The following is a 23,506-nucleotide window of genomic DNA, read 5'->3' on the forward strand; positions in this document are numbered from 1 at the left end:
AGTCCCGTTTGTGGATTTTGGGGATGAAGTAAAAGTGGGCTGTCCGAGGTTGGGGCGGGGGAGGGGAGGAGATGAATGATGAGTACAGATCTCCCTCATTAAGAACAGGGAGATCATACGAAAACTGTTTGAAGTTCCAAGTTTACCACATTACAACAATAGATACAATATGCAGATGCTGGAAACCTGAAATAAAAACAGAAAATGCTGGAAATATTCAGCATGTCTGGCAGCATCTGTGAAATGAAGTTCAAATTTCCAGTTTCAATAAGTTTATTTTGAAGGAGTGTCTAGCTGGATAGATATAGTTGTGCATGTGGATTTTCAGAAGGCATTCAGTATGATGTTTCAACAATTGTTGTTACAAGATTCAAGGCATGTGGTGTAAGAGAGAATATAATTACATGGTTGACAGAAGAGAGAAGTGGGTTTGGGTTCTATTGCTTAGGTTACAGATTGAAGCCTGCAAATTCATGACAGCCTCAAGTTAGGTACACTCTCAGAATTACCATCAGGAAACAGTGGTTTGTTGTCACCTCCGTCAATTTGGTCTACCTGCTTGCACACGAACAGGGGAGAGAGCTGATCCTGAGTGAGGCACATCAAGTGTGGGTATTGGCAATTTGGTGCACAGTGGGAATTCGGTGCATAGGAGACGAGGTGCTCTTAGCATTTTTTCCTTGCTTTCCAATTTCTTAAATCTTCAGAGTGTGGGTCTTGCCCTGCTGCAGCAGTAGAGGCTATAAGGAAAAGAATCACTGGTAAGTAGTGGGAAAAATATTATGACATTAATCGCTTGTAGTTTAAGGTCTTTTTGTGGTTTATAGTCTGTATTTTCTACAGTAATGAGGACCAGGAAAGAAGGGCCCTAATTGATTTAAAAGGTTTAATTTAAAGGGATAAGTCATGGCAGGAGAGCTCAAAGCCGTGGTGTGCTCCTCATACTCCATGTGGGAAGCTGGGAACATTTCCAGTGCCCGGGACCAGCATGTGTGCAGGAAGTGTGTCCAGCTGCAGCTCCTGGAAGCTCGGGTTTCAGAGCTGGAAGAGCGGCTGGGGACACTGTGGAGCATCCGCGAGTCTGAGAGCATCATGGATAGCATGTTTAGAGAGGTGGTCCCACCGCAGATGAAGGGACTAGAGGAAGGAAGGGAATGGGTGACCACCAGGCAGTCCAAGAGAAACAGGCAGGTAGTTCAGCAGTCCCCTGGGGCCCCGTTCACAAATCGGTATTCCATTTTGGAGGCTGATGAGGGCGCTGGTTCCTCCAGGGAGTGCGGACAGAGCCAAGCTTCTGGCACCACAAGCAGCCTGTCTGTACAGGAGGGGAGGAAGGGAGGAAGAGCAGTAGTAATAGGGGATTCTATAGTCAGGGGAACAGATAGGCGCTACCGTGGCCGTCAACGTGACTCCAGGATGGTGTGTTGCCAGGGTCCAGGATGTCATTGAACAGCTGCAGGGCATCCTGAGGGGGAGGGTGATAAGGCAGAGGTCATGGTACATGTTGGTACCAATGACATAGGTAGAAAGAGGGATGAGGTCTTGCATCAAGAATTCAGGGAGTTAGGCAGTAGACTAAAAAGCAAGACCTCTCAGGTTGTAATCTCTGGATTACTCCCAGTGCCACGTGCTAGCGAGCTCAGAAATAGGAGAATAGCGCAGATGAATACGTGGCTTAGGAGTTGGTGCAGGAGAGAGGGTTTTAGATTCCTGGATCACTGGGACCGTTTCTGGGGAAGCTGGGACCTGTACAAGTGGAATGGTCTACATATGAACCAGAGCAGGACTAACATCCTTGCGGGCGGGTTTGCTAGTGCTGTTGTGAGGAGTTTAAACTAATTCGGCATGGGGAGGGGACACAGAATGTTAGCAGAATAGGGACACATCATAATACAGTAAAACAATCAAGTCAGAGGGAGTGCAGCTGCAATAAGCTTCAAGGGAGTAAGGCAAGGCTGGATGGCCTCTACTTTAATGCCAGGAGTAAAACGGATGAGTTAAGGTTGATGATTGACACGTGGAATTGTGATATAGTAGCCATCACTGAGACATGGTTGAGGAAAGGGCAGGATTGGCAGCTCAACATTCCGGGAGGGGGTAAAAAGAGGAGGAGGCGTTGCATTATTAGTTAAGGAGTCAGTTACTGCAGTAAGGAGAGATGATATCTTGGAGGGGGCATCAAATGAAGCTTTGTGGGTAGGGCTTAGGAATAAAAAAGGGGCAACCACATTATTAGGTGTTTATTATAGACCCCCAGATAGTTAGTGGGAAATTGAGGAGCAAATATGTGCACAATTTGTGGAGGTGTGTAAAAACAATAACAATAGGGTAATTATATTAGGTGATTTCAACTTCCCCAACATTAATTGGGATAGACATAGTGTTAAGGGCTTGGATGGAGAAGATTTCTTGAAATGTGTACAGGAGAACTTTTTAGGTCAATATGTAGAGGGTCCAACAAGGGATGGTGCAGTGCTGGACCTAATTCTGGGGAATGAAGCCAGACAGGTGGCTGAGGTGGTGGTGGGTGAACATTTTAGTGATAGCGACCACAACATGGTACAGTTTAAGTTTGCTATGGACAAAGAAATTGACAAGTTGCAAAAAAATATTTTGGATTGGGGGAGAGTGGATTTTAGTAAAATAAGGCAGGATCTGGCCAAAGTAGACTGGGAACAGTAACTTGTGGGGAAATCTACAGCGGAGCAGTGGGGGGCGTTCAAAAAGGAAATGGGGAGGGTACAGGCTCAACATGTTCCCTCTAGGGTGATAGGAAGGAGTAACAAGCCCAGAGAACCATGGATGACCAGAGATATTCAGGATACGGTGAGAAGGAAAAGAGAGGCTTTTAGCAGGTACAAGGGAAGCAAATCAGCAGAGGCATTAGTGGAGTACAGAAAATGCAGGGTGGAGCTTAAGAAAGCAATTAGGAGAGCAAAGAAGGGATATGAGAAAGCTCTGGCAGGTAAAAATAGGGAAAATCCCAAGATATCCTATTAGTATATCAATGGGAATAAGTATACCAGGGAAAGAGTAGGGCCTATAAGCGACCAAGGGTGCAATCTATGGGTGGAGCCAGAGGAAATCGCTAGAGTGTTGAATGAACATTTCACATCTGTCTTCACCCAAGAGAATGAGGATGAAGGTATCGAACTCGGGGAGAGAGACTGCAAGGTTCTTGAGCAAATTGATATAGGGAGTGACAAGGTATTTGAGGTGTTGGCAGGCTTAAAAGTGGACAAATCTTCAGGTCTGGATGATTTGTGTCCCAGACTGCTGAGGGAGGCAAGGGAGGAGGTCGCAGGGGCTCTGACCCAAATTTTGAATTCCTCTCTGGCCACAGGGGAGGCGCCAGAGGACTGGAGAACAGCTAATGTGGTTCCGCAATTTAAGAAGGGTTGTAGAGATAAACCAGGGAACTATAGGCCAGTGAGTCTCACGTCAGTGGTGGGGAAACTATTGCAGAAAGTTCTGAAGGAGAGTATCTGTCTCCATTTGGAGAAGCAATGTTTGATCAAGAATAGTCAGCATGGCTTTGGTCAGAGGGAGGACATGCCTAACAAATTTGATTGAATTTTTTGAGAAGGTGACCAGGTGTGTAGATGAGGGTAGTGTAGTTGATGTAGTTTATTTGGATTTCAGCAAAGCCTTTGACAAGGTCCCACATGGGAGATTTATAAAGAAGGCAAATGCACATGGGATACAGGGTAATTTGATAAGGTGGATTCAAAATTGGCTTAGTTGTAAGAGACAGAGAGTGATGACAGAAGGATGCTTTAGTGATCGGAAGCCAGTGTCCAGTGGCGTACCACAGGGATCTGTGCTGGGTCCCCTATTATTTGTCATTTATATAAACGACATAGATGACTATGTGGGGGGTAGTAAGTTTGCGGATGGCACAAAGATTGGCCGAGTGGTTAACAGTGAGGTTGAGTGTCTTGGGCTACAGGAAGATATAGACAGGATGGTCAAGTGGGCAGATAAATGGCAGATGGAATTTAACCCTGAAAAGTGTGAGGTGATACACTTTGGAAGGAGTAATTTGACAAGGAAGTATTCAATGAACGGCATGGCACTAGGAAGTTCTGAGGAACAAAGGGACCTTGGCGTGTGTGTCCATAGATCTCTGAAGGCAGAGGGGCATGTTAGTAGGGTGGTGAAAAAGGCATATGGGCACTTGCCTTTATCAATCGAGGCATCGATTACAAAAGTAGGGAGTTATGTTGGAGTTGTATAGAACCTTGGTGAGGCCACAGCTGGAGTACTGTGTGCAGTTCTGGTCGCCACATTTTAGGAAGGATGTGATTGCACTGGACGGGGTGCAGAGTAAATTCACCAGGATGTTGCCTGGGATGAAACATTTAAGTTATGAAGAGAGGTTGGATAGACTTGGGTTGTTTTCATTGGAGCAGGGAAGACTGAGGGGCGACCTGATCGAGGTGTACAAGATTATGAGAGGCATGGACAGGGTGGATAGGGAGCAGCTGTTCCCCTTAGTTGAAGGATCAGTCACGAGGGGACATAAGTTCAAGGTGAGGGGCAGGAGGTTTAGGTGGGAGGTGAGGAAAAACGTTTTCACCCAGAGGGTGGTGACGGTCTGGAATGCACTGCCTGGGAGGGTGGTAGAGGCGGATTGCTTCACATCCTTTAAAAAGTACCTGAATGAGCACTTGGCATGTCACAACATTCAAGGTTATGGGCCAAGTGCTGGTAAATGGGATTAGGTAGGAAGGTCAGGTGTTTCTCACGTGTCGGTGCAGACTCAATGGGTCGAAGGGCCCTCTTCTGCACTGTGATTCTGTGATTCTGTGATCCTGTGATACTGCATTCGCTGGTCCTAATGCGGTCTCTTCTACATTAGGAAGACCAAACGCAGACTGAGTGACCACTTTGCGGAACACCTTCGGTCTGTCCACAAGCATGACCCAGACCTTCCTGTCGCTTGCCATTTCAACACTCCACCCTGCTCTCTTGCCCACATGTCCATCCTTGGCCTGCTGCATTGTTCCAGTGAAGCTCAACGTAATCTGAAGGAACAGCAACTCATCTTCCAATTAGGCACTTTACAGCATTCTGGACTTAACATTGAGTTCAACAACTTCAGATCATAAACTCTCTCCTCCGTCCTCACCCCTTTTAAAAAAATTATTTTTATTTTTTATCTACCTATTTTTATTTATTTATTCATTGTTATATTCCCTTTTTAAACTATCTCTTTAATCCCTTTTTCTATTCTTTCTCCCCCAACCACTGCCACCTCTCCCCTACCCCCAAAAGGGCCATCTGTTATGTGCTCCATGTTATTCTTTCACAGGCTGCTGACTAAGTGGTAAGCCAGAGGATTGGGAAATTTTTAAAAACCAACAAAAGATGATCAAAAAATAATTAAGATGGAGAAAGTAAATTTTGAGGGTAATCTAATAAGTAATATAAAAATGGGCAGTAAGAGCTTCTTTAAATATATAAAACAGGAAGAGAGAGGCCAAAGTGAAGAAGATGAAATAAATGCAATTACTATCACTCGAGAAAAAGTACTAGGGAATCTAATGGGGCTAAAGGCCGATAAGTCCCCTGGACCTGATGGGTTGCATCCTAGGGTATTGAAGGATATGAGGGCAATGGCGTAGTGGTATTGTTGTTGGACTAGTAATCCAGGGTAATGCCCTGGGGACCCAGATTCAAATCCTAACATGGCAGAAGGTAGACTTTGAATTCAATAAAAATCTGGAATGTCTGATGACGACCATTGCCAGCTGTTGTAAAATCCCATCTGGTTCACTAATGCGACACTACAAGCGTCTCCAGACCCTCAGTAATGTTGTTGACTCTTAATGCCCCCTGAACAAGGGCAATAAATGCTGGCCTAGCCTAGTCAGTGATGCCCACACATGAATAAAGAAAAGTAGCTACATAGATAGTGCATGAACTATCTTGGAATCTTCTGGAAAAGTCTCAGAAGATTGCAAAACTGCCAGTGTAACACCCTTATTCAAAAAGGATGGAGACAAAAACAGGTAACTATAGGCCAGTTAGCTTAATGTCTGTCATTGGGAAAATGTTAGAGTCTATTATAAAGGATGTAATAGCAGAGAATTTAGAAATACTTTATCTAATCAAACAGAGTCAGCATGGCTTCATGAAGGGGAAATCATGCCTGATAAATTTATTAGAATTCTTTGAGGAGGTAACAAGCAGGATAGATAAAGGGGAACCAGTAGATATTTGATCCCACACATTAGACTATTTAATAAGATAAGAGCCCATGGTGTTGGGGGTACTATATTAGCATGGATAGAGGACTGGTTAACTAATAGAAGACAAAGAGCTGGGATAAGGGGGCAACCTGTAACCAATGGGTTGCCAAAGGGATTACCGCTGGGGCCACAATTATTTACAATATATATATTAATGACTTGGGTGAGGGAAGTGAATGTACTATCGCCAAGTTTGCAGATGACAAAATTAGGTGGGAAGGCATGCAGTAAGGTGACACAAAGTGTACAGAGGGATATAGACAGGTTAAGTGAGTGGACAAAAATGTAGCAGATTGAATATAATGTTGGAAAATGTGAGGTTATGCACTTTGGCAGGAAGAATAGAGGAGCTGAATATTATTTAAAATGGAAAAAGACTGCAGAAAGCTGCAGCACAAAGGGATTTGGGGTTCCTTGTGCATGAGTCACAAGAAGCTAGCATACAAGTTCAGCAGCCAATAAGGGAGGCAAATGGAACATTGGCCTTTCTTTCAAAGGGAATGGAGTAAAAAAATAAGGAAGTCTTGCTAAAACTATGCAAGACACTAGTTAGACCACACCTAGAATACTGTGAACAGTTTTGGTCCACTTATCTAAGGAGAGATATACTGGCATTGGAGTTAGTCCAGAGAAGGTTCACTAGGTTGATCCTGGGGATGGAGGGATTTTCTTATGAGAAGAGGTGGAGTAGTTGGGCCTGTACTCAGTGGAGTTTAGAAGAATGAGAGGCGACCTTATTGAAACATATAAGATTCTTAGGGGGCTTGACAGGGTTGATGCTGAGAGGTTGTTTCCCCTTGTGGGAGAGCCTAGAACCAGAGGGCATAATCTCAGAGTAAGTGGTCGCCCATTTAAGACAAAAATGATGAGGAATTTCTTCTCTCAGAGTGTAGTGAATCTGTGAAATTCTTTACTGCAGAGGGCTGTAGATGCTGGGTGATTAAGTATATTTAAGGCTGAGATTGATAGATTTTCAATCATTAAGGGAATCAAGGGTTATGGGGAAAAGGCAAGAATGTGGAGTTGAGGGTTATCAGATCAGCCTTGATCTTATTGAATGGCAGAGCAGACTCGATGGGCCAAATGGCCTACTTCTGCTCCTACAGCTTATGGTCTTATCTTATGGACCCTTGTTCTGCTATTAACACATCCTGCTTTCTTACCTTTATGCCACTATCAACACCTTCTTTAGCCCTTACCTCTACCATTAACACTCACTGTCTTGAGTCCATGACAGCTATGTAAATCTCACCTTAGTACCATCTATCGCTGACCTTCTATCCACCTTCACCTGCTCCCCCTTAAACAGTGTAAGTTTCATCACATTTCTATTTCTCTTTAGCTCTGAAGAGTCATACAGACGCGAAACATTAACTCTGTTTCCCTTCACAGATGCTGTCAGACTTGCTATGTTTTTCCAGCATTTTCTGTTTTAATTTCAGAAGGCAGAGTCAGCTTACTTGATCTCCACCCTGGATTACCCAATCCCTTATCAACAATCATTACAATCTTTCTCACTCGTACCTCACTCTTGTTCCCTCCTCAATATCATTGTCGACTTCTCTTAAACTGTTTGTACCTCTAACTGTTTCAAAGGCCAATGGTGCTTTGAGTGGTGCTCTTCTGTGTTCCTTGTTTCCAAATGGTACTGTTTTGAAGAAGGGCAGGGGAGTTCTGATTAGTGTCCTGGCCAATATTTATCCCTCAGTCAACATCACTAAATTAGATTATCTAGTCATTTTAACATTGCTGTTCTCCTATTCACATTTTAGTCTGCCATTGAGTTCAGCAGGATCTGAGTACAAGCGTCAGCTAAATGGAAACGTTCATGAATGTTCCCTAGCACTGCTACGGAAATGTCTACAGACTTGACTATTTACTTGCTGTAAATAGGCATGCTTATCTACATAGGCAGTGTTGCAATGTCAAGTTGGCTCAAGAGATATTTTCCCCATGTTTAATGTGAAGCACCTTGGGATATTTCTTTACATTAAAGGCGGTAACATTCATGCAAGAGAAGTGCCAGGCAATGACCATTTCCAATAATAGAGAATCTAACCATCTCCCCTTGACATTCAATGGCATTACCATTGCTGAATCACCCACTATCAACATTCTGGGGGTTACCATTGACCAGAAACTGAACTGGACCAGCCACATAAATACTCCGGCTACAAGAGCAGGGAAGAGGCTGGGAATTCTGCAGAGTGTAACTCAACTACTGACTCCCCAAAGTCTGTCCACCATCTACAAGGCACAAGTCAGGAGTGTGATGGGATACTCTCCACTTGCCTGGATGCATGCAACTCCAACAACACTCAAGAAGCTGAACACCAACCAGGACAAAGCAGCCCGCATGACTGATGCCCCAAGCATTCCCTCCACCACCTAAGCACAGTGGCAGCAGTATGTACCATCTACAAGATGCACTGCAACAACTCACTAAGGCAGCATCTTCCAAACATGTGACCTCTATCACCTAGAAGGAGAAGGGCGGCTAATGCATGGGAACATCACCATCTACAAGTTCCCCTCCAAGCCACACACCATCCTGACTTGGAACTATATCACTGTTCCTTCACTGTCGCTGGGTCAAGTTCCTGGAACTCCCTCCCTAATAGCACTGTGGGTGTACCTACACCACAGGGACTGCAGTCGTTCAAGAAGGCAGCTCACCACTACCTTCAAGGGCAATTTTGGATGGGCAATAAATGCTGGTCTAGCCACATTCAGTGAAAGAATAACAAAAGGGCGCTATATAAAAGCAAATTATTGTTGTCATTATCAATAGTATCAAAGGAACAGGGGAGATGGGTCTCTGTCATAAAATGGTATCAGGGACTTTGAGCGTTGCAATGTTGGAAGTACCATCTTTCAGATGAGATGTTGGCCAAGACCCAATCTGCCTTCTCAGATGGATGTAAAAGATCCCATGGCACTGTTTTGAAGAAGGGTAGGGGAGTTCTGACTGGTGTCCTGACCAATATTTATCCCTCAGTTAACATCACTGAAACAGATTATCTAGTCATTTCAACATTGTTGTTCATGCAATCTGTGTAAATTGGCTGCCACCTTTCCTACATTACAAAAGTGACTACCCTTCAAAAATACTGCCTTGTTTGTAAAGTATTAGAGACATCTTGGGGACATGAAAGGCATCATAAAACTGCAAGTCTTCTTTCTTTGACCAATGTATTTTCAGAGATATGGAGCTTCAAACATGATAACAGAAGTTGCGTTGCAGCACCTTTTTGGGGATGTTACCAGTTACCATTCTTTTCTTCAATGAGTTCTCTGCCTGAAAGTATATCCTTGGTGATTATTCACCTGGCCATGGCAAAGTGGTTTTTTTAACGCGGCTAGGGCAAAGAGACAAATTCCATGACTGCTTCAGCCAAAACGGGGATCGAACCCCACGCTGTTGGCATTAATCTGATCCACACACTAGCCAAATGGGCCAACCGTTCCCAACCTGTTGCCATGGCCTTTTCAAAATATAATATTATTTAATTAAAAACAACATTTTTAAAGCTTGGCCTTGAAGGTAAAATCAACGTAATATTTTTCTTCTACACTTTGAAGGAAAAAAGTAATTAAACATCAGGAACATCGAATATGAAGGCAGAGTTGGCTGAAGTGGACTGGGAAAGGAGTTTAGCAGAAAAGATGGTTGATGAACAATGGTAGACGTTTAAAAAAGTAGTTCATGATTCTCAACAAAAATATCTCCCAGTGAGGAAGAAGGATTGTAGGAAAGGGTTAAACCAACCATGGTTAACCGAGGAAGCTAAGGATGGTATGAAAGTGAAAGAAAAAACATACAATGCGGCAAAGATCAGTGGTAAACCAGAGGATCGGAAAAGTTTTAAAAACCAACAAAAGGTGCCCCAAAAATGATAAAGAGGGAGAAAATAAACTCTGAGGGTAAACTAGAAAGTAATAAAAATGGACAGTGAGAGCTTCTTTAAATATATGAAAAGGAAGAGAAGGGCCAAAGTCAATTTAGCCCCTTAGAGAAGGAGGCTGGGGAAATAATAATGAGGAACCAGGAAATGGCAGAGGAGTTGAATAAATGCTTTGCATCAGTCTTCACGGTAGACGACATTAATAGCATTCCAAAAATACTAAATAATCATGGGGCAAAATGGGGGGAGGAAATAAATACAATAACTATCAATAGAGAAAAAGTACTAGGGAAACTAATGGGGCTAAAGGCGGCTAAGTCACCTGGACCTGATGGGTTGCATCCTAGGATATTAAAGGAAATAGCTGCAGAGATGGTGGATGCACTGGTATTAATCTTCCAAGAGTCCTTAGATTCTGGAAACGTCCCAGAGGATTGGAAAGCTGCCAATGTAACACCCTTATTCAAAAAGGGAGGGAGACAAAAAACAGGTAACTATAGGCCAATTAGCTTAATATTTGTCATTGGGAGAATGTTAGCGTCTATTATAAAGGATGTAATAGCAGAGCACTTGGCGCGCCATAACAATCAAGACCAGAGAAGGTTCACTAGGTTGATCCCAGGTATGGAGGGGGTTTTCTTATGAGGAGAGGTTGAATAAGTTGGGCCTGTACTCATTGGAGATTAGAAGAATGAAAGGTGACCTTATTGAAACATAAGATTCTTTGGGGACTTGATAGGGTAGATGCTGAGAGGTTGTTTCCCCTTGTGGGAGAGTCTAGGGCCAGAGGGCACAATCTCAGAGTAAGGGGGCACCCATTTAAGACAGAGATGAGTCACTTGTGTAAGGTAGGGAAACAACAAGCTCCCACAAACAGAATGAGATAGTGAGCAGAAAATTTGTTTTAATGATATTAATTGAGTGTAAAGTATTGGCCAGATCTCCAGGAGAACACCTCTGCTCTTCTTCAAATGGTGCCATGGCATCTTTTACAATCCCCGAGTTTAACATCTCATCCCACAGATGTACACCCTTAGTACCTCGCTGGAATATCAGCTTAGATTATGTGCTCAAGTCTCTGAAGGACGGTTGAATCTACAACCTTCCGATGAGTGGTACTACTGAACCAAGGTTGCCAAGCTGTATTTGTCGGGTGTTTTTATCAATAATTCATTACCAATGCCCAAGCATCTCCTGATGGTGGCAAAAAAACCTGCAGCCAATTTAAGGAAAAATGAGGGGAATCCCGGCTCCCTAAAACAATTCTTGGGAGACCCACTCCTGGGAGTCCATTGCTCTTTATGATCCCGGCCAACCAGGAAATTACACCAAAACTAGGAAAAAGCACTTTCATTCAGGAAATTGTCCAATTCCTGTTCAGGACATCATAGCAACTCCTTATTATCATATAATCATAGGTTGGAGAATGGTTACAGCACAGGAAGGGGCGGTTCAGCCCAACATGTCCATACCGGACCTCAGTGAGTGCAGCTCATTTAATCCCACTCCCCTGTTTTTTCCCCATAGCCCTGCAAATCCTCTCTTCAGATAATGATCCAATTCACTTTTGAAAACCACAATTGAATCTGCCTCCACCATACTCTCAGGCAGTGCATTCCAGATCCTAACCACTCGCTATCTTAAGTAAGCTTTTCCTCATGTCTCCTCCAGTTGTTTTGCCAATCACTTTAAACCCCTGTTTCTTGATCTTTTCATCAATGGGAATAATTTCTTGATCCTTTTATCAATGGGCACAATTTCTCCCTATGCACTCTGTTCAGGCCCCTCATGATTTTGAGTACCTCTGATAAATCTCCTCTCAACTTTCTATTCTAAGGTGAACAACCCAAGGTTCTAATCTAGCCACATAACTGAAGTCCCTCATCCCTGAAACATTCTCATGAATCTTTTCTGAACTCTCTTGAAGGCCTTCACATCCTTCTTAAAGTGTGGTGCCCAGAACTGGACATGATGCTGCATTTGAGGCCAGTGTTTTATACAGGTTCACCATAACTTCCTTACCTTTGGAATTTATCCCTCTACTTATAAAGCCCAGGATCCTATATGTTTTATTAACTGTTCACTCAACCTTTGTTGATTTGTGCACTTTGCGCCCCAGGTCCCCCTGCTCCTGCATCCCCTTTAAAATTGTCCCCTTTATTTCTCGTTCTTCCTACCAAAACCTATCCCTTCACACTTCTCTGCATTGAATTTCAACTGCCACGTATCTGCTCATTCCATCAGCCTCTGTCGTCTTGAAGTCTACCCCCTATCCTCCTCAATCATTCACAATGCTTCCAAGTTTTGCGTAATCTGCAAATTTTCAAATTGAGCCATGCACACCCAAGCCTACATCAGTAATATAGATCAAGATAAGCATTGGTCCTAGTGCCAACCTTGAGGAACCCCACTAAATACCATCCTCCCGCCTGAAAAACAATGTGGGCAGAATTCTTACCTTGTTGGGTGGGCGGGCCCCACCAGCGCGGTGGAGGGCGGACAGCCGACCCCCGCCACTGAAACAGGGCCCGCCGTCATTTTGAGTGGGCAGGCCAATTAAGGCCCACCCAGCGGCCTGCCCGACAGGAAGCGCTATGTGCTTCCTGTGCGGGGGGGAGGGAGTCCCCATCTGTCAAAGTGCGCTCTTTCATGCATGCGCACGAAAGAGCGCACTGCTCCCTGAGACTAAGTGGTGTCTCAGGGAGATCACTGACAGTGTAAAAAACATTAAAAATATAAAAATATAAAAATTATTAACATGTCCCCCTCATGTGAAAATGTCACACGAGTTGGGACATGTTAATAAAAAGGACATAAACTTTATTAAACTTTTTAAAAACGGACAGGAAACCGCATCCCGCCAGTGGATGGGGTTTCATGTATTATCAGGAGCCCGCTGGGGCTCCTGGCCTGCCCGCCAGCCTTAAGGTTGGACGGGCAGGGTCCTTAATGATCTTAATTAGCCTGTCAATGACCTTAATTGGCCATTGAAAGGTCGGCGGGCGGACAGCTGATTTCGCTGTCCGCCCGCCTTCCTGAAAATTTAAATGGACCGGGATGACGTCGGGGGTTCCTCCTGACGTCATCCCGCGTCATTTTCCCGTCGGCGAGTGGGCCCCGCCCCAAATCACCGACAGGAAAATTCTGGTCTGTACTACCACTACTTTGTTTGAATATTGCTAAAAGGAGAGACATGTTGCCGAAGCTTTTTGTCTTGCACTCATCAGGACAAACATAACAATGCCAAATTTCAAACAATCACAACAATTTATAGTACTGGAGAAAAGGGTGCTAGTTGGTTGGCAAGTCAACTCCGATTGGCCAAAGTGTTGCCATGGAGAAGAACCAGGGAACTACAGGCTCCCCAAGTTCCCAGGTAATTCAAAAGAAGGCACAAGGCTTGAACACATTTCTTTTGTTTGCAGAGAACGGGTCGCCATGTATGAATGTATATTGCTTCTAGCAAGCATAAATGAACCACATTATAAGATCGACTGAATATCGCGAATTGGTTATTGGTGTAGCTATTAGTGCACTCAGGATTGTTTAAGCAAGTGCTGTCCAATTGTGGAATCACATCTAAAAGTAGGCCTTTTTTTGGGTTTTACAAGGGTGGGCTGTACTTGACCTATTATGATCAACCGAAGGATTAAAGGATTACTACCTTTGATGCCCTGATTGCTAGTTTCTTTCCTAGCTCCCTAAAATCTACCTGCAGGATGTCATCCCTCTTTCTACCCATGTTGTTGGTACTGACATGGACCATGACTGTTGGCTATTCACCCACCCCGCTCAGAGTGCTTTGCAGCCATTTAGTGACATCCTTGACCCTGGCATCAGGGAGGCAACAAACCATCCTGGATTCATGTCTGCAGGCACAGCAACTTCTGTCTGTTCTCCTAACTATCGAATGGCCTATTGCTATTGCTTTCCAAATCTTCCCTCTTTCCCCACCATCCTGACCAGCATCACCCCCAGCACCCCACCTCCCCATACAGCTGAGCCAGCTGTGTACTTAGTTCCTGTGGAGAATGCAGCCAGAGCCATCAATCCCATCAGGATTCAGAACTAAATACCTTTTGGAGAGCGAGATGCATCAGGTGACTATTACTTGCTTGTTCCTCCTTGACTGTCTGGCGGTTACCCATTCCCTCGCTGCCTGTATACCCTTAAGGGTATAACTTGTGAGTCCGTAAATATGCTGTGAAGAGAAGCACTCACTGGTGTCTAATCTAACTCCTTGGTCATGTATTTTATAAACATCCGCTCTAGTTCCCTCAGTCTGATCCATCTCCAATAACCGATCCAACCGGATTCAGTCTACCCCCTCAGTTAAAAGCCTTACTCATCTGGGCCATTATGCTAATATTATTAACTCAGAAAGTACCGCTGGTGATATAATTGGGAAAATGTTTAAAACCATTTGTTTGGCATTCCGAAGTTTGCAATTTAAGCCAAATTATTCATTCATTTAGAATAAATTGGCTAACCCCTGCAAAAAAAATGTAAAATGGCATGAGATGCAAATCTTTTCTCCAAATTAAATAACTCTTACTGAGCCAACCTCAGTAATGTTATGTTTCTTCCTTTGCCTAATTTTAATCAACTGGAGACTGGGACTATGGGTCTTTGCAACTTGCATTCTCGCCTCGATAAATGTCACGGCCTAAAAGTGACTATTGCCAATATCAGTGAATGAATGCTGAACACTTTGTATCTCATGCCATTTTACAACTTTTTTGCAGGGGCTAGCAAATTTGATTTCAATGTTAGAATAATTGTGCTTAAATTGCAGACATGGGAATGACAAACAAATGGTTTTAAAACATTTGCCCAATTATATCACCAACATTACTTTTTAAGTTAATAATATTGGAAGAAAAGCCCAGATGTTCTGGTCTCTGGATAGTCAGAGACCGGGGATACCCTGGAAGATGTGCTATGGGACCCTTTAGAAGTCCCAGTGCAATGACTCAGTGAGAATTGCCTAGGAAGTTTCAACTTCTTATGTATAATTCCCCTGCTGCCCTCTGATAAAGTCTCCAATACTGAGTTAGAGCAGGAGTTACGACTTACTTACCTGGATAGTTACCTAGGAAATGTTAGACAAATTAAAACCTAGTATAACACCTGGATAACAATACAAGTGACCCTCTCTAATCACTCACACTGATCCCTCTGACTCCCCCGATCCTTCAAGACTTCGACAACACCGCCCCCCACCATGATCCCCCAAAATCTGACCTGACCCGACTAGCCCCCACCACCCAACTCCCCACCCAACCATACCTGACTAGTCCCCAACAGGCAACTCCCTTCATGATCCTCTGACTCCCACCCTGACCCTCCAACTCCTCGCTTGATGCCCCAACCCGCCAAACCTGAACTGACTACCTGCCACCACCCAACTCCACCACCCCCATGGTCCCCCGACTTCCCCTGACCTGACCTCACCACCTTACCCATCTACTGCCTTTCCCCCGTACCCACCCTACCCCCTTACCCACTTACCTTCCCTCCATAGCTTATCAAAGAAGCTCTGAGACATTTAAGCTCTTTACTTATAGAATAATGCAGCTTGTGCTGTTAAAAAAGGGGTGTGGTTTCTGCATGGATTGTCTCCAGGGTTTCCTGCACTGACTGAGTTCTGTAGGATCCTCCATCAGAAGAGTGCCATGAAAAAAAAATGGAGGAAGGCAAGTGCAATTTTTTTTGTCTGATCCGGGATGAAAATAGGTGTTCCGACCCTGAACTGAAGATTCGGGCTATAAAATGTTGGTGACCTCATTGGAATTCTCGGCTTTGCAACTCTGTTCTCATGAGTGGTTGAGGTAAAGACCATCCCTTAAATGCAACATGGATTAATAATTGAATCAGAGGAAGGTACATGTTAAGGAAAAGTGCCGCCCTATAAATTTATTTGGACTCACTAGGAGTGCAAACATTAAGAAAACAAGAACAATTGCTTAGGTTTTCCATTAACAGATTAAATGCAGAACTAAATGGAAACCATATTGCGACAGAAATAGATATTAATTTAAAAAATATTTTTGGGGAATATTGTGTTATTTAGTTAAGCTGAGCAGAGATTCATAGATGACAAGTTGTCTGGGGGATTTAAAACATGTAAAGGATAGAGGTGTTAGGTTTGAGGTACAAGTGAATAGGTTAGATCCAATCTTTGAATTTTTAGATAAGTTGACAGTTTGGTTGAATATCAAAGGAAAGTCAGAGGTATAAAGGAACATGTTTGCATCTTAAAGGAGTTCCATAGTTAAACGGAAGGGGGATATTATATTTTATTGACCCAAAAGCAAAGACATGATAGGAGCACAAAATATTTTATATTTGGAAGGATTTGAGTTTCAAAGAGGTGTGAGAACAATGGAATTTGAGATGAAAGAGGGAATAAAGGTATTTTAGAGTTACTGTGGGGAGCTGTGGGAGGTAGCAGCTGGAGCTGTGAGCTATAGCTGGAGCTAAGTTGGGAGCTGTTAGCTCTGGGCTGGGAGGAGATGCAGTTTGAATAGCCATCCAGTCAAGCCAGGAAAGTCTGGGCTGCAAAAGGCAGTTTTGTTCTGAAGCCTGGAATTCTACAGTAGAGTGGAAGAGAGTTAAAGGTCATATGGTATGCCTTTGTTAAAGCTACTGTGGCTTACCTTGGGTAATATTACTGGATTTTTATAGTTAAACATCTATAAGGAAGTGTTGTCTGGAAGGTGTTTACTTGTGGGTCTGAGCAAGTAGTGAGTCTTTTAGGGGGAATGTTTTGCAAGACTAAGTTTAACTGTGTAACTGTAATCTTGTGTGCTTAAGTTTTCTTCTATTCTTGTTAACAAAATCTTTACTTTTAATTTTTAAAATCCCAAAGGTGTTACGGGACTTCTTGCTGCTGAGATAAGTATGTCTTCTTCTCATTTTCAGAATACAAAAAAAAATAAGTAAGCCAAGTTTCCCTCTGGGATTTGGTTTGTGCATTGGCTGTGGTCATAACAATTGTTAGTGGAAAAGGAGCAATGTTTGTGTTATTTATAATTTCAGTGAGTTAGGGAACTAGAAATGTAAGAAGAAAGAACAAAGTTTTATTTACATAGGACTTTTCATGTCCTCAGGATATCTCAACGTATTTCATTGATTGAGTGTAGGACACTAGGCCAGCCAATTTACATGCAGAAAGAGCCAAAGGTAAATGATCAGATAATCTGTTTTTGGGAGTGTTATTTATGGGACAAATGTTAAAAAAAGCTAAGGAAACTTCTTTCCATTCCTTAAGGTAGTGCTATAGGATCTTTAGTGTTTGCCTAATCTGGGAGACAGGGTTTGGGTTCAACGTCTCATTCAAAAGGCACTGCCTCTGACAGTGCCACACACTCTCTGTAATGCATGGAAATACCAGCCTAGATTATGTCCTCGAACCTTGGGAGTGGAGCTTATATCCACACCTTTCTAGCTCAGAGGTAAGAGTGCTATCCCTGAGCCAAGGTGGAGACCTTAAGCTGAATGCTTAACTTTAATTCTTTTTTTTATTCATTTGGTGTCATACCCTTTCAGAGAGGAGAAAGACAGCGCACACAATATTATTAAAGTACTGTCCCTCCACTTATGGTTGTGTTATTAAAGTGGTATAAAGAACAATTGATGGGAGCAGTTGGAAAGTGCATAATCTATTAGGGAACAGGGGTATGTAGGGGTATGTAGACTAGGGCGGTCCCACATCCAATTTCTAATCTCTCTGAACGAGTTTCAGCTAATGCTGAATTTGCCCTCAGCTGCCATTGCTTGGGGATGCTGTATGTGCAATTGGGCAGAATTGCAGCTCGTGACTTCCCACCAGTAACACTTACTGAAAAATGGCACATTAAAATTGGCAGTAGGGGTCCAAGTACAGAAGCGGCCCAGATTATTTTATAATCCAGAGAACCATGGATGACCAGAGATATTCAGGTACGATGAGAAGGAACAGAGAGGCTTTTAGCAGGTACAAGGGAAACAAATGAGCAGAGGCATTAGTGGAGTACAGAAAGTACAGGGTGGAGCTTAAGAAATCAATTAGGAGAGCAAAGAGGGGATATGAGAAAGCTCTGGCTGGTAAAAGTAGGGAAAACCCCAAGATATTCTATAAGTATATCAATGGAAAGAGGATAACCAGGGAACGAGTAGGGCCAATAACGAGGGGGCAATCTATGGGTGGAGCCAGAGGACATCGCTAGAGTGTTGAACTAATACTTCACATCCATCTTCACCCAAGAGAATGAGGATGAAGGTATGGAACTCGGGGAGAGAGACTGCGAGGTTCTTGAGCAAATTGATATAGGGAGTGACAAGGTATTGGAGATGTTGGCAGGCTTAAAAGTGGACAAATCTCCAGGTCCGGATGATTTGCCAGAGATAAGCCAGGGAACGACAGGCCAGTGAGTCTCACGTTAGTGATAGGCAAACTATTAGAGAAAATTCTGAAGGAGAGAATCTATCTCCACTTGGAGAGGCAAGGTTTGATCAGGGTTAGTCAGCATGGCTTTGTCAGAGAGAGGTTATGCCTAACAAATTTGATTGAATTTTTGAGGTGACCAGGTGTGTAGATGAGGGTAGTGCAGATGATGTAGTTTATATGGATTTCAGCAAAGCATTTAACAAGGTCCCACATGGGAGATTTATAAAGAAGGCAGATACACATGGGATACAGGGTAATTTGATAAGATGGATTCAAAATTGGCTTAGTTGTAGGAGACAGAGGGTGATGACAGAAGGATGCTTTAGTGACCGGAAGCCAATGCCCAGTGACGTACCACAGGGATCTGTGCTGGGTCCCCTATTATTTGTCATTTATATAAACGACATAGATGACTATGTGCGGGGTAGGATTAGTAAGTTTGTGGATGACACAAAGATTGGCCGGGTGGTTAACAGTGAGGTTGAGTGTCTTGGGCTATAGGAAGAAATAGACGGGATGGTCAAATGGGCAGAAATGTGGCAGATGGAATTTAACCCTGAAAAGTGTGAGTTGATACACTTTGGAAGGAGTAATTTGACAAGGAAGTATTCAATGAATGGCATGACTCTAGGAAGTTCTGAGGAACAAAGGGACCTTGGCGTGTGTGTCCATAGATCTCTGAAGGCAGAAGGGCATGTTAGTGGGGTGGTGAAAAACGCATATGGGACACTTGCCTTTATCAATAGAGGCATAGATTACAAAAGTAGGGAGGTCATGTTGGAGTAGTATAGAACCTTGGTGAGGCCACAGCTGGAGCACTGTGTGCAGTTCTGGTCACCACATTATAGGAAGGATGTGATTGCACTGGAGGGATGCAGAGGAAATTCACCAGGGTGTTGCCTGGGATGAAACATTTAAATTATGAAGAGAGGTTGGATAGACTTGGGTTGTTTTCGTTGGAGCAGAGAAGTCTGAGGGGCGACCTGATCGAGGTGTACAAGATTTTGAGGGGCATGGACAGTGTGGATAGGGAGCAGCTGTTCCCCTTAGTTGAAGGGTCAGTCACGAGGGGACATAAGCTCAAGGTGAGGGGCAGGAGGTTTAGGTGGGATGTGAGGAAAAACATTTTTACCCAGAGGGTGGTGATGGTCTGGAATGCGCTGCCTGGGAGGGTGGTGGAGGCGGGATGCCTCACATCCTTTAAAAAGTACCTGGATGAGCACTTGGCACGTCACAACATTCAAGGCTATGGGCCAAGTGCTGGTAAATGAGATTAGGTAGGTAGGTCAGATGTTTCTCACGTGTCAGTGCAGACTCGATGGGCCAAAGGGCCTCTTCTGCACTGTGATTCTGATTCTGATAATTGTGCCGAAGGTATACGATGTACTCATCTCTGTATTTGCCGTTATGATCTAGTCAACTCTCCGCAAGTTATACTGTTTTCTGAAGCAGTGCCAAAAGAAATTTCATTCTCAAATGCAGTGAAAGTGGCAAACATTCAATAAAGTGCAGGATTTTCAGTCACAGGTTAATAATACTTCGTGTACAGGCTATGGCTAAAAATCAGCATTCTGTTCGTAACACATCAGCTGAACAGTATAGCCACATCACATCAATGTTTTTGCCCCTCTTCTTTTTCTTACTGTTCATACTTTGCTCGAGGTTGGGATTTAGAAGTGATTTTCTCTTAAAAGCAAATGACAACTATGGAAACATCTGTTGCACTTGTGGAACAAAATCTGTGTCAAAACTATCGGCCCACTAGCTCAGAAATTGCTCGGAGTTATTAGCATTGCCAATGCACACATTTGACTCTGGTATTAAGAGGGAGATTGTGATATCATGTTTAATGTAGATGACTTGCCTGTAAGCCCTTCAGTAAACTTTGATCAAAGATCTACAGCTCCTTTACTCATAATGGCAGATTCCCACATCATGATATTTTTCTTAAATACCTACTTGAAAACTTACAACTGCCGGTATAGTTAATGTGTCGAAACAATTTCAGTAAATTCTTCTGCCTTTGAAACAGGATCAACCCACCCACTGAAAATTTGTTTGAGTTTCAACTATTGTCAGCTAGGATTGAACTCAGCCTGAGGCTGTCATCCTGGTACTTACCAAAAATCCAGTCTGTTTTACAAAACACACCAATGCTGAGGTTCTTCAGTCGCAGAGCTCCCGTTCAATTTTGTTTTGGGCAGATTCTAGAATAAGTTTTAGACGTGGTTTAAATTAAATCAGTTGCTTTTCATGTGTTGTGTTGTAAGCCTACATCGATGTTAATAAAAACAATTTTAGTATAGCTGTAAAAATAGACATGTTGTTGAAGCTTTTCATCTTACACTCATCAGGACAGGTTCTCAAGAATACCAAATCGCAAAGGGAATAACTATTTATACTGCATGCGAAGAGGGTGCTGATTGGATGGAAAGTGGAGTCTGATTGGTAGAGGTGTTGTCATGATAGATGCACCAGGGGACAGTTAACTGTCAAGCTTTTGTTTAAATTCAAACCAGGCAGGTAAACTTTGATTGCACAAGGCATTTTCATGAGGAATGGACCAGGGAATGGATGTCCCCCAATCTTTAGTTTAGTTGATAAAGATTTAATGCATTGATATGTTCTTTGTTTGCCAAGGACAGGACCCTGTGTGTAAATATATGTAGCTGCTAGCACATGTATGTGAGCCACACTGCGAGCCTAACTGATAGTCTTAAATTGGTTGTCAGTGTAATTCTTAGCATACTCAGGATTGTTTAGCAGGTTTGCCTAATCATGGAATCAAATCTAATGTTGGACACTATGGCCGGAATTTTCCAGCCCGCCCGCGACGGGTTTCCCCCACAGCGGGGCCAGAGAGCCATTGAAATCTCCGTTCACATCGGCAGGACTAGAAGATCCTGCCGGCGTGAGGGGCTGGAAAATTCCGGCCTATGTTTTGAGTTGTGCAAGCACGGGGTGGTTGAGTACGGCCAGTACTTTGCCTGTTGCAAACAGCTGAAAGGACGTGCTGTTTGATACCAATCATTGGGGATGTATGGCCTACATACCCGACCACACAATGGCACTGAAATTCATATACCACATTACTCATTTGTGTCATAGGCAGGACACCTTTTTGGGTTGAAGGCGGCATTCTGTTAGTGGAGAATACCACTCATGTTGCTACTGCATAGTAGCAGTGTGAAATGGCTAGCTTCATCTATTGCTCAACTTTGAGACACCTTATCCTTTCAGGGTAATCTGAGGTAAACTGGGAACTTTTCAGGGCCAAGAGACAATTTTAGAAAATGTTGCAGCGATTTTGTAAATGCAGCACAATGGCTAATTTAGTCAGTGCTGTCACAGGCATGTTTGCATTTGGCCATTAATCTCATTGGGTTAAAGTTAAACTTCACTTGCCAATCTTCAGATAATGTAGTCAAAATTATATTTGAAAAGACAACATTGATGGTAAGTGTAGTGATTGTAAATAAAGCCTTTCATTCGGTTTTGGGATCATGTGACCATACAGACGAATCAGCCCTAAGCGCAGGTAATCTTAGGGGCGGGGCTTTCTAGACATGGTCTTGGTTCAAGCATGTAGCTTCATCAGGAGTTCTGTAAATAAAGTTTCTAACAAGAAACTTGTCCAGTACACCAAGTTTATTACAGTAAGACACTGCATGAATGGGAGAAAGCGAAAGGAAGAACGAAGAGAGGAAGGAAAGGAGGGAAAAAAGAGGCAGGAAAGAATGAGAGAAAGAAAGAAAAAGACAAGCAGACTTACACTCAGATGGAATGATTCACGAGCCCAAGATGCTGGAGGCATTAAGCATTGAAAACTCTTGCTCAAAGAGGATTGTTTAAAGCAGCAAAGATTTTACCAAAGAAGCTGATTATTCCACAGCCACCAGCCATCATTAATCATGCTTTAGATAAAAATAATAGGAAAGGTTATGGCGTATAATTCCACCCACCTTACTGAGCAAGCTCTTAATCAGACCCAGACATGTGAGGCTTAACTTTACAAGGCTCCATCAGCTGCACGCTGTCTCATATTGAGGTCAGTGGACAGGCAAATCAGCCTTTCAGTCACAGCAGCAAATTCAAATCAACTCTGTGCAGTTGAAGAACATACAATTTTGAGAACGATAATTGGTGTTTCATATATATATATATATATATATGAAACTGCTGTTACCATTTTGACTTTTCACAGAATCGATTCTCTCTCTCTCTCTCAGTAGTTTTAATTCAATTTCTGCAAATGGACCTTGTCTCCCCCAATCTGAAAATGGTACCCTGCTTTTTTAGCTGATTATCTGATCTCCATTCACTTTGGTGAACTGGAACTAACAATCACTGCATTTACATCAATCTGCCCACTGACATCAGCAGAACATTATGGTCTGCCATTATATTCTCGATCAGGCTTTATAGGCTTTAACTAGTTGATTATTTACAATTAAATAGAAACGTGAGTTACAACAGTCCAGCAAGTATTAAACAGAACAGTGGAAAACATAATGAAACAAGAAAATGTACTTTGTGGCAGGTCATTTGGCGGTTAAAAAAAAACTTCAAATATAAAAAGTTACACGTATTTGTTGGAAAAAAGTTCTGCCTTATGTCTACTCAGCCTAATTATCTATGAAATAAGGCTGTAAACTTGGCCTGCTGTCTAAATCAATCAATCACAAGAATTGCACAAGCACTCCTGAACTGAAGCAATTGTCTACTTGTGTCCTCTTGATTCCTTTCAGACAAACTTAGCAAGATTTACAAATATACAATGGATGAAGTTGTGTACAAATATGTACAATACACAAGAGTGAGCCTGAACAGTGTCACACTCTCATTCAGCAGAAAATTAATATTTGTGTCTGCAAAACTCCAAAGATTTAATTTAATAAAACTTAATTACTCAGATG

Source organism: Cetorhinus maximus, chromosome 3, assembly GCF_964194155.1.
Source record: "Cetorhinus maximus chromosome 3, sCetMax3.hap1.1, whole genome shotgun sequence".
NCBI classification, from domain to species: Eukaryota; Metazoa; Chordata; class Chondrichthyes; order Lamniformes; family Cetorhinidae; genus Cetorhinus; species Cetorhinus maximus.